The sequence below is a fragment of the Budorcas taxicolor genome, chromosome 6 (assembly GCF_023091745.1).
Source record: "Budorcas taxicolor isolate Tak-1 chromosome 6, Takin1.1, whole genome shotgun sequence".
NCBI classification, from domain to species: domain Eukaryota; kingdom Metazoa; phylum Chordata; class Mammalia; order Artiodactyla; family Bovidae; genus Budorcas; species Budorcas taxicolor.
This window is the reverse complement of record NC_068915.1, coordinates 101,826,958-101,841,953: the sequence shown is the minus strand read 5'-3', so window position 1 is coordinate 101,841,953 and position 14,996 is coordinate 101,826,958.

Genomic DNA, 14,996 nt, shown 5'->3' with positions numbered 1-14,996 from the left:
CAGGCCTGCATTCCTTTGCTAACTTTCAGGCCCCACCCAAACCTACAGAAGCAGAAACTCAGTGGGTGTGGTCCAACAAGCCCTTGTGGTGATTCTGTTTCACACTCAAGTTTAGATGCCACTGCTCGGTCACCAACAGTATGCATCCTTAACTTACCAACTTATATTTAATGAGTCAATATTGTACCAATTCGCTGAGTCTTCCATCACCGGATTCCTATTGGAAATCTGAAATAACCATAATGCCTTTCATTCTTTGTAGAACATCTACCATTCTCTGCGTTCAGGTTCTGCATACATCATGCTTTTTCAACAGCTTCAGGTAAGAAGTCTTTCCTTAGACAAGTCTCTCTCCCCACTTAGCCTTCAGTCCCACAAGAATACATTGTTCCTAAAATACAAATCAGATGTTACTCTCTCACCAAAAAAAAGAAAGAAAGGAAAAACAACAACAACAATGTATTTTCCCTGCCTCAGAGCTGAAGACTAAACTTGTTACAGGTACATCTAATACCCTTCCCAATTTGGCCCAACATCAGTAGCTTTCTTTCTCATCCACCAACCAACCTCAGTCCCCTCCCCACCCTATTACCACAAGAGCCCTCCAGCCAGATACTTTTCCTGTGCACAGAGTATTTCCTCTTCATTGGAATGCCCCTTCCCCCCTTCCCCAGCTGGAGACACCCTGTGCTGGTGGTTTAGGCACTAAGTCGTGTTCGACTCTTGCGACTCCCCAAGGAGTGTAGGCTGCCAGGCTCCTCTGTCCATGGCATTTTCCAGGCAAGAATACTGGAGTGGGTCGCCATTTCCTCCTCCACGGGAATATCCTGACCCAGGGATCAAACCCAGGTCTCCTGCACTGCAGGCAGATTCTTTACTGACTGGGCCACCAGGGAACAAATCCCAACCAAGGCAGTTCTTCTCAGAAGACTTCTCTGATATCTTAGTCACACCCTCTACCTACTAAAACCTCTTAACTCTCATGTCTATCAAGTCATGAGGCTGGATGGGATTAAAGGGAGTGTCTGTTTATGGGAAAGGCAGACAGAAGATAATGCAGATAATTAAGGAACAAAACTGCGAAGAACTCTGCTGGAGGGGTAGAAGGCAAGAATTCCTCCTGCCTCTGCATGCCCCCCACACAGCCAACCTGAGGCACTCTCTCATCATTCAGCCACTGGACACTGACCTGGGTCCACCAATAAAGCAACTAGAGACCAATGAATTATTTTCAACATTTCTGAAAGTCCTAAGGAAATCACATATTTGCCATGGAAAGTGTGTGAATGACTACTCTGCTCTGGGCTTTTCTGGAGCTCACGCCAACTGAGTGTGGCAACACCAATTGTTAGCTCATGCTGATCCGGAAGTCCAGCTGACAACTGTACGTGGTTGGATTGATTTAAAAATAGAAACACAAACAAAATTGTTTTAAATGGAGTTTGCTTGGTGGAGGGACTCTTTCAAAACATGAGATTCAAAGGAAAAGGGGACAAATTGAAAACAAAACAAAAAACTCCCACACAGAGGACATCACTTTGAAGGCAGGTACTTCCCCTTGGGGAACGAGAACAACTTCCCCTTGGATATGAAATATGTGCTGTGTTGCTTTATTGCTAAGTGGTGTCCGGCTCCTTGTGGCCTCATGAACTGTAGCCTGCCAGTCTCCTCTATCCATGGGATTTCCCAGGCAAGAACACTGGAGTATTGAACAGGCATCTCCTGCACTGGCAAGTGGTTTCTTTTCCACTGAACCAGTGGGGAACTAATGAAATCAAATCTCCAGACTGGACGGTGGTTTAAAACCTTGGCTACACATCTGAGAATTACCTGGGGGAGACTGATCAGTTCCTGACACTCAGGCCACATCGCAGGTCAGTTAATCTCTGGAGGGGGACCCATGCATCTATATTTGTTAAAATGTGCAGTCATATTTGAGAATCTCTGCTTCTGAGCCTTGATCCTCCAAGGGAGGGTCACAGAGTCAAGACTTGCAGCGCCCTGCATGGGATACTTGTTAGAAATGCAAGCTCTTAGGTTCCATCCCAGATCTACCAAATCAGCATCTGCATTTTAGTAAAATCCCTAGTGACCTGTATGCCCATTAAGGTCTGAGAAACATTACCTTATAAAATACAGAATATTTAAGACTTGCCTAACCCAGCATTTGCCAACAAAGGTCCGTCTAGTCAAGGCTATGGTTTTTCCTGTGGTCATGTATGGATGTGAGAGTTGGACTGTGAAGAAGGCTGAGCGCCGAAGAAGTGATGCTTTTGAACTGTGGTGTTGGAGAAGGCTCTTGAGAGTCCCTTGGACTGTAAGGAGATCCAACCAGTCCATTCTGAAGGAGATCAAACCTGGGATTTCTTTGGAAGGAATGATGCTAAAGCTGAAATTCCAGTACTTTGGCCACCTCATGCAAAGAGTTGACTCATTGGAAAAGACTCTGATGCTGGGAGGGATTGGGGGCAGGAGGAGAAGGGGATGACCGAGGATGAGATGGCTGGATGGCATCACTGACTGGATGGACATGAGTCTGAGTGAACTCCGGGAGTTGATGATGGACAGGGAGGCCTGGCGTGCTGCGATTCATAAGGTCGCAAAGAGTCAGACACGACTGAATGACTGAACTGAACTGAACCCAGCATTATTTACAGTTGCCAAGATATGGGAGCAACCTAAGTGTCAATCAACAGCTAACTAGATAAAGAACATGTCTAGTACACATATACAGTGGAATACTACTGAGCCATCAAAAATGAAATTTTGCCACTTGCAACAACATGGGTGGACTTGGGGGCATTATGCTAAGTGAAGTAAGTCAGAGAAAGACAAATACTGTATAAGAGCACTTATACAGAGAATCTAAAAATTACAACAAACCAGTGAATAGAACCAAAAAAAACAGACTCCCAGATGCAGAGAACAAACTAGTGGTTACTAATGAGGAGAAGGTGGAGGAGAGGGGCAATTAGGAGTAGAGGATTAAGAAGTACAAATTATTATGTGTAAAATAAGCTACAAGGGGGACTTCCCTGGTAGCCCAGTGGCTAAGACTTCACGCAAAAGGCCCAGGTTCAATCCCTGGTCAGGGAACTAGATCCTATATGTTGTAACAAAGAATTCACATGTTGCAACAAAGATCCTTCGTGCTGCAACTAAGACCTTGTAGAGCCAAAAAATTATAACTATTTTTTTTAAAAGCTACAAGGATATATCATAAAACACAAGAAGAACAGCCAATATGTTACGATAACCATAAGCTCAAATGTTGAGTATAACCTTTAAAAATTGTGAATCACTTTACTGTACACCTGTAAGATATAATACTGTACATTAGCTACACTTTAAAATATATTTGTATTCATTTAAACCATGTTAAAGTATTAAGGTATCATCAAATTAGAATATCTTCCTTAAAGTAATCGACTAGTTGGATTTACAAATAAAATAAATAAATGGAAAACTCGACAACAACAAAATGAATTGCTTAACCTCTCAAAGACAAGTGACTGATATTCCCTTGACCTTTGGTCTAAAACATTAATCTCTAAACAATGTTTTGCAACAGTCCTCTTTGTTGCTGGAGCCTTTACCACCCCTTCAAACTACTCTCAAATTTTCCTGATTACATGTAAGAAAAGGGGAAGATGTAAGAACTGGAAGAAAGAGGCTATTTCCCAGTCTTTCTTTGCGGGGCTGTTTTTTCCTTTAGTGAGGGGGAAAAAAATTACATACACAGACAAGCCACAACGATCAGTAAATTGCAGCTTTTAAGTTGCAGTAAGATCTGATCTCTCCATACATAAAAGAGATTACGTCAACTGATGACATTTCTTATGATACCCAGGCCTGTTCTAAATGCACTCTTTTTATCCCCAGCAAATGTTTAAATTCCACCAACTCAAAATCTAATTTGGGGTACCAATTTTACTTTCCATTTGAGGATGGAGGATTTCCTCCCCAAAGTCAGGGAAGTTTTATGTGAGGTTTATTTACCATGAGCTCTGTCTCCTACCTGGGCTTCCCTGGTGGCTCAGACAGTAAAGAATCTGCCTGCAATGCAGACCATCCGGGTTTGATCCCTGGGTCAGGAAGATCCCCTGGAGAAGGGAATGGCAACCCACTCCAGTATTCCTGCCTGGAGAATTCCATGAACGGAGGGGCCAGGTGGGCTACAGTCCCTGGGGTGACAAAGAGTCAGACATGACTGAATGACTACTAGGTCACAGGCAAAACGGAAAAATTAAGATGAAATCAAATCAACATTTATTAAGCACATGTAACATCCAAAGTCCTATGCAACCCTATAAAAGAGGTTTTAGGGATTTTAATACTTCTCTTTTAAGAGCTTACTGTAACCAACAGAAAGAGCTGCTCCATTTTCTAAGTTCCACATATCTTGAAAATCCAGTTGACTCTTGAACAACTCAGGGATTAGAGGCACCCTTCCCCCTTTGCAGAAATACCATGTACCACTTAATAGTGTGCCCTCCATACCTGAGGTTCCTCCTTATTTGAGATTCCGCATCTGCAGATTCAACCAACCTGGGATTCTGCAGTGCTACAGTACACACTTATTGTCAATAATCCCAGTACAAGTGGACTTGAACAGTCCAAACCCATATATTCAAGGGTCAACTGTAAAACACGTCTAAAGAACAAAAAGTTGATTCATAACCAATTAAACCTTTTCCTAATCAAGGACCTATAAGTTATTGAGCTAATTCAATAGTTTTAAGCATAAGGATGGACTCATTAAAGAGAAAACCACAGCAGTGGGAGTTTCCTAACTATCCAGTAGTTAGGACTCAGCATTTTAACTGCCAGGTCCCAGGTTCAATGGCTGATCAGGGAACTAAGATCCCACAGGCTGGGCAGTATGCTGCTGCTGCTGCTGCTAAGCTGCTTCAGTCGTGTCCAACTCTGTGTGACCCCATAGACGGCAGCCCACCAGAATCCTCCATCCCTGGGATTCTCCAGGCAAGAACACTGGAGTGGGCTGCCATCTCCTTCTCCAGGGCAGTATAGCTAAATTTAAAAAAAAGAAGAAGAAGAAAGAAAATTACAGTAATTTTAGTTTACAGTATTGCCTATGTTCTCAGAAAGGAAGGGTCAAGTTGAGAGTTGTGAGCTGGGAAGTTGTGAGTGTCCTGGACACCTCAAAGCCACTGGCTTCATGCCTTCAAATGCTTAACAACTTAACAGGTTTAACACTTTTGACTTGGAAATTCACAGAAAAATGACTTTCACCCAAATATAAAAGTATTTCTCAGTACGTGTATTTGAGACACTTGCTTGGCCACAGTGAAAAGCAAGATACTGGGAATCATTTTGCTAGTGATATGAATGGCCAGTGTTTGCTGATTGCCCACAGTATGTCTGGCCCTGCTCTAAGTGCTCTGCTGATATTAAATTAATTCCCACCACAAGCTGTTAAGCCAAGTACAGTATTACCATCCTGCTCTGCTGCTGCTGCTAAGTCACGACAGTCGTGTCTGACTCTGTGAGACCCCATAGACGGCAGCCCACCAGGCTCCCCCGTCTTTGGGATTCTCCAGGCAAGAACAATGGAGTGGGTTGCCATTTCCTTCTCCAATGCATGAAAGTGAAAAGTGAAAGTGAAGTTGCCCAGTCGTGTCTGACTCTTCATGACCCCATGGACTGCAGCCTACCAGGCTCCTCCATCTATGGGATTTCCCAGGCAAGAGTACTGGAGTGGGGTGCCATTGCCTGCTCTACAGGTAAAGAAAGTGAAGTCCAAGAAGTCAGGTAATTTTCTCTAAGTCATGCAGCTGTAAGTGGTGGGACTGAGCTGTGACTCTAGCATCCTGGGCCAGGGTCCCATTCTCAATCACCGTGCCCTGCAGCCTCTCCAGAGAAGCTACCATTACCCTCTCGAGGAAACAGTCATAGGATGACTTTTGCAGTCTTTAAGGAAATCATTTTTCCTGCCATCTAGCTGTGTTTCATCACACTCACTCCCAAATTTTACTTCTGAGCCCAGCTGGACAGCTTCTGCAAAAGGCAAATGGTCATTTATTATCACGGTTGGTTGGTCTGGTTTCCTCTAGGAGTATTTGGGGTTGAAATGCAATGTCTGGGACCACAGCATCTGCCAATTTTCTATGACTATTTACAAAAAGCAATTAGAAGTAAACATGGAACTCCAGTTCCCTTTTTTTTACTTGATATTTCAGGTACCATGAACACTAAAGTCCTCTACCAGAACTCACAAGTCACACTGAAGATGTCATTTTCACCCTTCAGAAAAAGAAGGTGGTGGAAAGTCTGCAGAGCTGCAAGTTAATATGACCAAGTCTGGGGGATAATAGTTACTCATCCAGGCTCACATGCGACCCCAAGGACTGTAACCCACCCAATTCCTCTGTGCATTGGATTCTCCAGGCAAGAATACTGGAATGGGTTGCCTTTCCCTTCTCCAGGGGATCTTCCCAACCCAGGGACTGAAACTTCGTCTCCTGAGACTCTTGCATTGGCAGTTCAATTCTTTACCACTGAGCCACCTGGAAAGCCCAGTGTCATCTAGGACAACATTTTCTGAACAGAAATTGGTTTTAAAATAAGAGCTAACTTGGCTGAAATAATTTCAACTAACAGCAATTCTCTCCCTCCCTTTAACAAATATATTATTGCAAGGGGCCATACAGGTAGGCTGGAGCTTTCCAAGAACCTCATATAGGTCGATCACAGCTGAGAGACCAAGATAAAATAATAAACAAAAAACTATTTTCTACCCAAACAATTTTTCTAATACTCATACATTTATTTATCAGAGTTGAATCAAGTTCCTGGGAAATACTCTTTCTGGCCAGACTTTTACTGCATATGTGCAGTGTAATACTTAAGCCCAAGTTTTTCAATAAACTTTGATGACATCTATAGCATGTTACCCAAGATATCTTTGGCAAGCACTTCCCTGGCCTAGGCACTGTTGGTACCTGCCAGTTGGTGGCTAGTTGTTCCTGGAGGCACCCTCTGTGTGGGCAGTCTGAAACTGCTCTTGGGGAACCTGGGGTTTCCAGAACTTGTGTTGTAAGCTCTGGCACACAGCTCTTGGGAGGTGAATTCCCTGGCCCAGTGTTTTCTTCACATCTCTTTGATGTTGACAGTCAACCAAGGCTTTTTGGGTATTACCAAAGCAAGGGTTGGAGAGGGAAATGGCAACCCACTCCAGTATTCTTGCCAGGAGAATTCCATGGATGGAGGAGCCTGGCAGGCTGCAATCCATGGGATCGAAAAGAGTCAAACACGACTGAGTCACTTCAAAGCAAGGGTGCCATGCCTCCCTATCCTGAAGGGATCCTTGACCAGGAGAAAAGCTCAGAGCAGCTTTCTAGGGTCGATTAGATAATTCAGTCCAAGCCCTGGAGTTCCTGCTCCAGCCCATTCCCCCCACACACTCCTCTCCCCCGCCCCGGCCCCCCACAAGAGGTACACTGATTAAATAAAGTTTTGAGTACAAGCAACACCACGGCTTGCACATAATAGTAAAAGATTTGGGGAAGAAAAATCAGCGGGAGTGGCTATTACGTAAGGAACAGAGAGAAAACAGAAAAGACATTCAATCCTCTTCCTTATTTCATGGGTAAGAAATTCAAGCACCAGGGTTTTCCAGGCTTAAATAGACTTCAATTTGAAGACTTAAACACACACACACACACACACACACACGTGCGTGATACTATTACCCCACCTAAAATGTTTCCTTTAATCTTAATTAATATTTATAAGTTTTCTTTTGCTAACCTCAAATATCCAGTTAGTATTCAAGTTTAATTGGTGTGCCCAGATCTAAACAGGATCCTTTTTTTTTTTTTTTAAGTTGCTGAGTTGTGTCCGACTCTTTGACACCCATGGACTATATAGCCCATGGAATTCTCCAGGCCAGAATACTGGGGTGGGTAGCCTTTTCCTTCTCCAGGGGATCTTCCCAAACCAGGGATCAAACCCAGATCTCCCACACTACAGGTGGATTCTTTACCAGCTGAGCCACCAGGGAAGCCCCATATGCAACATAGGTATACATAAATAACATATATAAAAAAGTAAGTAACTTATATGGTTATGGGTTTATAAGGAAATGAACAAAATAGTAACACTAATATTTAGTTACTACACTACGATTTGAAACAGACACATTTGAGAACTGAATGATTTGACTGGGTTGGCCAAAAAGTTGGTTCAGGTGACTGACCCAAATGGACTTTTTGGCCAACCCAGTATTTGTTTTTAAAAAAACCTTTCTAAGAGTTCTTTAAGTGGTGCTTGACTTCTTCTTGCCACATTAACTCACAACACAAAGCAAACATCTTTTCTATACTTTGGCAAACCGCTATATTCATTTCTAAGTATGGCTCAACTTCCAACATTTCATCCTTTGCTCTTGAGGGTGGTGAAACATCTCCAGGACTTCTTTTAACATGAGTGCTTTTGAGGCACTGCTTCCCCTGGGACATCTTCATCCTTTCCAAGTCAACCTCTTTCCTTCTTTATGTCGGTAAGTTACTGTCACTCTGCTCATTCAGGACTGCACACGCCCAGTCAGCTATTTCATCTTTAAGTTCATTTATGCTCGATCAGAACTTCACTTCCAGCTTCGTCACTTTTTGGTTCTTTCCTGCATTTCCTGCATTGGCCAGTTCTCCCTTTCGATTATCCATTTATGGGAAATGTCATATTGGTTTATCACTAGGACACATGGAGGCAACAAACTAAGATACGTTTTGCTATCTCTGCATGAACTAAATGAGCAACTCAGAGACCAATCACCAAAAGGCTTTAAAAAAAGTGATATGATTGGCTATGGATCCGGAGGCCATTTGTTATTTATACAGTCATGTGTGGAGTAATGAGCTAGCAGCAAAGTTTATACTTTGTGAAGTTGCTGTGCTAATTGAAATCTGAACCACTGTCTTGGGGGACCGGTGTCACTTAAACCACGAACTGAAGTTTGTGCATACTGGAACTGTGCAAAGTAAGGACTATGATTCCTCTCAATAAACATAAACCACCTTCAGACACTATTAAATCCATCTGTTCATTGTTGCTTTCCTTTTTTTAAAGCAACTCCTCCCTCCAATTTTGATTCAAGTTTTGATTTATAACTATGTGTAGCATCTGATAGTTCCAAAGTGAGCCACAAAGCAAGGTACCTTCAGGGGAGTTTAGCATCTATTTTTGTCCCACCATCAATGTTTGGTTTATATTATTAATATTCTCTAATATAAGCAAATACATATACATTTTCATGTTCTTCCTCCCTTCCTAGGTAAAAAATAGCATAATTATACATGCTATTCTACATCTTACTTTTTCAAATAATATATCAGAGATCAGTTCAGTTCAGTCGCTCAGTCCTGTCCAACTCTTTGCGACCCCATGAATCGCAGCACGCCAAGCTTCCCTGTCCATCACCAACTCCCGGAGTTCACTCAGACTCACGTCCATCGAGTCAGTGATGCCATCCAGCCATTTCATCCTCTGTCATCCCCTTCTCCTCCTGCCCCCAATCCCTCCCAGCATCAGAGTCTTTTCCAATGAGTCAGCTCTTCGCATGAGGTGGCCAAAGTACTGGAGTTTCAGCTTTAGCATCATAGAGATCAAACACCAGTTGAAAAAAAAAGAAAGAAAGAGACAGTCCTCATTTCTTTTTTATAGTTGTATAATCCTCCATTGTGTTGAAGGACCAGATTTTTTATTTTTAGTATTTATTTATTTGGGTGCACTGGTCTTAGTTGCAGCGTGTGGGATCTTCAGTTCTGGAATGCAAACTCTTAGTTGTGTCATATGGACCTAGTTCCCTGACAAGGGACTGAGCCTGGGCTCCCCCTGCATTAGGAGGGTAGGATTTTAGCTACTGGATCACCAGGTTAGTCCCAAAGAACCAGAGTTCTTTACTTTTTAAAACCAACTCCCTACTGACATGTGGATTGCTTCCAGTCTTTTGCTATCACATAGAGTCTGTAATGAATAAACTTGTAGATATCTTTTTCTTTTTTTCACCAGTATATCTTGGGGATAAATTCCTAGAAGTGAGCTGGCTAGATCAGAGGTAAGTGCCACTGTAATTTTGCAGCCTACTGCCAAATTCTCCTCATAGGGTTATTCGTTTTGCATTCCCATCAGCTATGAGCGAGAGCACAGCACTTTCCCTCCTACAGTCTTATCAACAAAACATGCTGTCAAAAACTTGTGCTTTTTACCACCCTGACAGACGAGATATGATGGAGTAGTGTCCTTTCATTTGCATCTCCCCTTTCATGCGTGAATGAGCATCTTTTCATCGTAAAGGGACATTTGAAAATGTAACTGCTTTGACAGGTTTGATATTTTATAATAAGAGTTTTCAAAGACACTTTACTGTTAAACATAATCCTTAATTCTGAGTCATCTAAATACACCCTTCCATACTCACACACACACACACAAGCTTTATTCATGGCAGTTTATCTAATCAACACACATTTGAGGGGTCTGGTGCCTTGGGACCTGGTCCTGCTACGCTAACACACGTGGGCAGAGGGTATGGGAAGGCCAAGGATGAAGAGTTTATCTGGCACCCCAGTGGTCTCCACAGCACTGGAGTTGAGAGCATCTGATACAACTTTCAATATGGAGTAGTTCATTGGGCTAAAAGAGAAAGGGTTTTCTAGGCTTTAGAGGTAGTTTAAGGAAAGAGTAATAAACGGTCACAGCAGAGCAAGCCTGCCTTTTCCATTAAAAAAAAAAAAGTGGTGGAATAGCCTACAAGGGCTTCCCTGGTGGCTCAGATGGTAAAGCATCTGCCTGCAATGTGGGAGACCCGGGTTCGATTTCTGGGTCGGGAAGATCCCCTGGAGAAGGAAATGGCAATCCACTCCATCACTCTTGCCTGGAAAATCCCATGGACGGAGGAGCCTGACAGGCTACAGTCTATGGGGTCGCAGAGTCGGACACGACTGAGCAACTTCACTTCACTTCACTTCACCAGAGAATTTCAGTGACAAAAGCAGAGACAGATACAAGCAGAAGCCTGCAGGCACGCTAAGTCACTTCAGTCTCCAAAACTGCAACCTGACAGGCTGTAGCCCTCCAGGCTCCTCTGTCCATGGGATTCTCCAGGCAAAAATACTAGAGTGGGTTGCCATGCCCTCCTCCAGGGGATCTTCCCAACCCAGGGATCGACCCCACGTCTCATTATGTTTCCTGCATTTGCAGGCAGGTTCTTTGCCACTAGCACCACCTGGGAAGCTCAGCAAAAGCCCAAGTGAAAGTGAAAGTGTTAGTCACTCAGTGGTGTCTGACTGTTTGGAATCCATGGACTGTAGCCCAGAGTCTCCTCAGTGGGATTTTCTAGGCAAGAATACTGGAGTGGGTTGCCATTTCCTTCCCCAGGGGAGGATCAAACATGGCAAAAGCCTAAAACTACTGTAATAAAAACCTGTGACTAAGTGCCTCTAATCTAATGTAATACCAAAGACTGATTAAGGAGTCCAAGAAAAAGTCGTTCAAAAATAAAGAATCCAGGAAGGTATTTTGTCCAAGGCCAAGGATATAGCCCCCAACCCACATGGGTGGAATCCTTTCTATTTAGGATTACAATCTGAGAAAGGAGCAGGCTTCCTGTGAAACTTTACACTATGCAATTCACTAGACAGAGTCTGTCATGATATAAACATGAAATGTAACAATGAGAAATGAGCTACCACCACCAATGAGACAGCATTAAAAAAAAACAAAAACAAATCACTCAGAGATTCTTTGATCGAAGTAATTAGACATCTAAACAAAAACCCCAATACAACTAAACCACTTCATAGCTTAGTTCTCATTAAACCTATCAGCAACCATTCACCTTTTCCCTCACACCCACAATTAAGATTGTAAGAGTCAACACAACCCAGGGCAGAATAGACGACTGATTCATCTTCGTACCCCCACAGCACCATGTGCGGTAGGCACTCAATAAATATTTGGTGTATGAAAGAATGAAAACACCCTGCCATAGCAACATGCCCAGACTTTTCATGGGAGGCTCTTTCTCCTGAAATTATAAGTTGGGGCAACTCCCTAATAAACCTTTCAAATAAATGCAACAAACCCTCCTGAAGCACCCAGTATGCCCAATGTTAGGCACTATTCTTGGCACTGGCATGTAAAGATGAGTAACCCATAGTCCTTAACACCCTGAGGGAACTCAGTCTACTGTGAGAAATTCAAACTATAAAACACAATGGGAAAAGGCCACCGAGGAGAAGAAACATTGTGGGAACACAGGTGGAGGAACAAGTAATTATGCTGGGAATGAGGGGGAAAGGTAAGCTCAGGGAACCCACAACAATTCAGCTCCAGCCCCTTCCTCCCCAATATACACGCTCACACACGCTCACACTCCCTCTAAAACGGCACTTGAAAGAGAGACCCACGAGCGAGTCACTCCACTGCAAATAACCCTCCAAGGGTCTACAGTAAGTCAATACAAATTCATGCCCACCACCACCCTGTGTGCTAGACAGGGTTCTGAGCATTTTATTATAAGTACTTAACCCTTACAATGACCTGATGAGGTCGCTGCTACCATCATCTCAGTTTTACAGATGAAGAAACTGTTACAGACTTTAAAAAAAACCAAAAAACAAAACCCTTGTCCTAGATAGTGGGCATGGGCTGAGCTCTGAGCCAGCTCTGGCACTCAGGGTTCCTTTTGTAACCACCTATTTCTCTGCCTCAAGTCCTGCCTCTGGGCTTTTTTGCACTATAAAGCTTCAATAATACCAAACTACTTTAAATTCTGTAAACACAACTCAAATTGCTTCAAACCTTTGCACTTCTGCATGGGAAGCCCTTCAGCCACCCCTCACCAAATGCTTCCACTGCATCGAGATAAAAACTGCGGGTGCCCCTCCCATGATCAAAGTATCTTTTGTTACATCCTTGCATCACTGAGTGTATCACAATGGATTATAACTAGTCAACTGGATTTACATTCTATCAATAGGTTTTCTCTACTTCAGTTCAGTTCAGTCACTCAGTCGTGTCTCTTTGCAACCCCATGGACTGCAGCACACCAGGCCTCCCTGTGCATCACCAACTCCCCGTTTACTCAAACTCATGTCCACTGAGTCAGTGATGCCATCCAACCATCTCATCCTCTGTCTTCCCCTTCCTGTGATAACAACCTTTGCTATGCTTTACTGGAATTATTTCTTTAAATGTCTTTTTAAACATGCCACCTCCTTAAAGAAGCCAATCCTGTCTCTATTTTATCTAAAACTGATTTTCCAGGAGACTTTCCTGATGGTCCAATGGTTAAGACTCCGAGCTTCCACTGCAGGGGGCACAGGTTCTATCTCTGGTTGGGCAACTAAGATCCCACACACCCAGCAGCGCAGCCACTTCAATTCTTCAAAAAGAATTGATTTTCCTACTCACCCAGGTTGCTTGCTTTCTCAGATCAATGGCTGTCCCTTGCTCATAGTATGTCTCACAGATCCACTTTTAAAATTTCATGTGTCTCCCCCTAGAATATATGCTTCACGAGGGACAGGAAGTATAACTCTTTTGTCAGTATATTTTCAACATCTAACCCTAGGACATAGGAAATACTAACAAATACTTGTCTATCTGCCTCCTTACACTATTAAATCCTTTGAAAAGAAAGACTGTCTTAATGAGTTCTGTATCCCTAGCACACAGCGCACAGGAAGCCCTCAATAAACTTTTGTTGAACTGAAACAAACTAAAGGTTGCTGCTGCTGCTGCTGCTGCTAAGTCACTTCAGTCGTGTCTGACTCTGTGCGACCCAGTAGACAGTAGCCCCCCAGGCTCCATCCCTGGGATTCTCCAGGCAAGAACACTGGAGTGGGTTGCCATTTCCTTCTCCAATGCATGAAAGTGAAAAGTCAAAGTGAAGTCGCTCAGTCGTGCCCGACTCTTAGCGACCCCATGGACTGCAGCCTACCAGGCTCCTCTGTCCATGGGATTTTTCATGGACATACTGGAGTGGGGTGCCATTGCCTTCTCTGAAATAAAGGTTCAGTTCAGTTCAGTTGCTCAGTCGTGCCTGACTCTTTGCAACCCCATGAATCGCAGCACGCCAGGCCTCCCTGTCTATCACCAACTCCCGGAGTTCACTCAGACTCACGTCCATTGAGTCAGTGATGCATTCCGGCCATCTCATCCTCTGTCGTCCCCTTCTTCTTCTGCCCCCAATCCCTCCCAGCATCAGAGTCTTTTCCAATGAGTCAACTCTTCGCGTGAGGTGGCCAAAGTACTGGAGTTTCACCTTTAGCATCATTCCTTCCAAAGAAATCCCAGGGTTGATCTCCTTCAGAATGGACTGGTTGGATCTCCTTGCAGTCCAAGGGACTCTCTCAAGAGCTTTCTCCAACACCACAGTTCAAATAAAGGTTAAGGTAGGATAAATAGAATTTCCCTAGGAAAACAAAATAGCGTTGGAAGATGACTCCGGGCCTGGGACCAACATGGTCAGAAACATAGGAGGCGTGGCTTTTAGGGAAAAACACTGAAAAGTCACGCTGCACTAGAAGCAGCTCAGGAGAGAAGCAGAGAAAGCATGAAAGAGGGGGTTGCCCAGCAGGCTGCAGATGCCTGCAGTATTTTTCTTTAGGCAGCAATGAGCGAGTAGAGTTTTTAAAGCAGTAATGGTTTTAGAAAGATCCTTCCAGTAGCCGAAGGGGGTGGAGGCAACAGGAGTCAGCTGGAGGTATAAGAACTGCAGCCGACTGGGAAAAATCCAGGAAGGACTGTCTTTATATATATATATAAATTTGACCATGGCATACAGGATCTTAGTTCCCCGACCAGGGATGGTACACATGGCCCTTCCATGGGAAGCATGGAGTCTTAACCATTGGACTACCAGTGAAGTCTCCCAGGTGGGACTGTCAATAGCATTCATAACACTGGGAAAGAAAGGGGGCCTGGAATCTGAGACCAGAAAGGATGGCAGAATCCCCACACCACAACCTGAT